General features: G+C 41.9%; 1 long non-coding RNA gene across 1 annotated transcript in view; it reads right to left on the bottom strand.

The window, feature by feature from the left end:
* Positions 1 to 556: 556 nt before the first annotated feature.
* Positions 557 to 2,157, bottom strand: part of LOC106513014 (uncharacterized) — a 5,558-nt gene continuing 3,957 nt past the window's right edge. Inside the window, exon 3 of the long non-coding RNA XR_001309745.1 lies at positions 557 to 1,072. This is a non-coding gene — a long non-coding RNA (uncharacterized LOC106513014). The remainder of the gene's footprint in view (positions 1,073 to 2,157) is intronic.

Below are 2,157 nucleotides of genomic sequence, written 5' to 3'. Positions count from 1 at the left end.
ATATTACAATAATTAGAGAAGAATCTGATGTTTCTTTAGATTATTTTGAGTCACTATCAGAGCTGAAGAAGAGTTTAAATAAGATTGTTTCAATAAACAAAGTCTAGAGAGTTTCTTTTCTTAAAGAGTTCCCTTTGATGTCACTTCCTGTTTCACTTTGCTGAGCTAAATTCAAGAAAAAATATGCTAGTTATGAGGCAAAATGGGWAAAATCATGTKTATTATGCTAATTTTCTTCAAAATAAATGTTTTCTTTSACTTTTTGTATTTGAAGGATAAGCACGTCACAGACCCTTTAAAGTCAACCCATGACTGTGACCCCTCTGGGCCACGGGTCTGTATTGTAGCCGTCACAGTCAAGGGTTAAAGTCAACCAATGGCTGTTATGCCTCTGGTGTTAAAAAGCAAACTGTCACATTTGCTTTCGTCTTTCATGACAAATTGCATTAATGGTTGGTTCTTGGAAAGTCAGTGAAATATTAAAGAGTTGAAAGCAAGAAAAAAAAACACTGTCAGCACAAATCTGCATTATTTTGTTACAGATAAAGACAACATGGATGTTTAGCGGTTTTATTTTATATTTCTGCTGCAGTCTTCAAATCTTAAAGCTGTTTACACAACATTTCTGTCTGCTGGCGTCCCGACGCTCTCATTAGCTGGTGAGGTAGATATGTAGCGCCTCTGAGTGAAAGGCAGGATCGCCAGAGGAACCGGTCCATCCCTCAGGTTGTTTTCAGGAACGGAGAGAAAAACACAAASCCCTCCTCTCCCAAACACAGCTGCTGAAAAAGAGCAACTCGTGTTCTGTGTGCAGAGGAATCTGCAGAGCTGCAGGAAGATAAATGGCCAGAGAAAACACACACACACACACACACAGACACACAATGACAGATAGATGGCTTTCTCTGGCCAACCCACCCCATTAGAGTCTTCATCTGAGGCTCGGTCCAGAAAACCTGGCCCAGGAGGGTCAACAACAATCTAAATTTCAATTAAAGTGGGGAAACGTCGCMGACGGAGCTGAATGTTGATGCCTGCTCTTCTGAAGGTGCAGGTTCTGCCAGCCAYCCCGCTGCAAAAAAATAAAAATAAAAAAATTAAAAACGCATTAAGTGCAATTATTTCATTATCTGCAATCCACCGGAGGTCACGGCTCGGGCCAAGATTAGCCGAAACCACAATTATTATTACAATTAGTCAGCAGACAGCACCGGGAATAAAAACAAAATGTCAACTGAAAACTCTGAATGTGCAGAGACGAAGTGCAGATCTGTGCTTTTATTTATTTTTAATTGTTTTTTTTTTTTCACATTTTTGTTTCGTTGTGAAACAAAACGATCAAATCGAGGTTTAACGGTGAAAAGAAGCAGAGAAACAGATTTAAGGAGGTTTTATTTCGGCTCTTCTGGGTCAACCTTTCTGGTCCAGTTTCTTTGTTTTGTTTTAGCTTTGCTTTAACTTCTTTGCTTTTATTGTTTTAGCTTCTGTTGGGCAGATCAGCAAGAACCTGAGAGGGTTTTAGTGCGAGGAGGAGGATGATGATGATGATGATTGATGATGATGATGATGATGATGATGATGATGATGATGATGTGAGGTGGTGTAATTAACCACAGCTTCAGAAGTGGACCCCAGTCGACCGTTTAGCAGCCGGTTCTTGTCGGCGGCGGATGTTCTCATCGTTACGAGGAGCAGCAGGAGGAGGAGGAGCGGATGCCGGTTCTAGGTTTGGTTCACGGCGGGACAGGAAGTGGAAATGGGTCGAGCTTCAAAACGCTTTAGAGGGACTGATGTGAATCAATGCCAGCAAGGTTTATTTAATTTATTTTTATTTATTTTGGGAGCGGTGTCATTTTAGTGCTCTGTAAAAAAAAGCTCCATAAATGTGTAAAAGTAACATTTATTTTGTAAGTCGGACTCGTTTCCGGTGAGAGTTGGACTCCGCCAAGGCTGCCCTTTGTCACAGATTCTGTTCATTACTTTCATGGACAGAATTTCTAGGCGCAGCCGAGGTGTTGAGGGGATCCGTTTTGGTGGCCTTAGGATCACATCTCTGCTTTTTTGCGGATGATGTGGTCCTGTTGGCTTTATCGGAACGAGATCTGCATCTCTCGCTGGAGCAGTTCTCGGCCGAGTGCGAAGCGGCAGGGTTGAGGC

The sequence above is a fragment of the Austrofundulus limnaeus genome, unplaced genomic scaffold, assembly GCF_001266775.1.
Source record: "Austrofundulus limnaeus strain Quisiro unplaced genomic scaffold, Austrofundulus_limnaeus-1.0 Scaffold9, whole genome shotgun sequence".
Taxonomy (NCBI): domain Eukaryota; kingdom Metazoa; phylum Chordata; class Actinopteri; order Cyprinodontiformes; family Rivulidae; genus Austrofundulus; species Austrofundulus limnaeus.
Note: the sequence above shows the minus strand (reverse complement) of the source record. Positions and strands in the feature narration are given on the sequence as shown.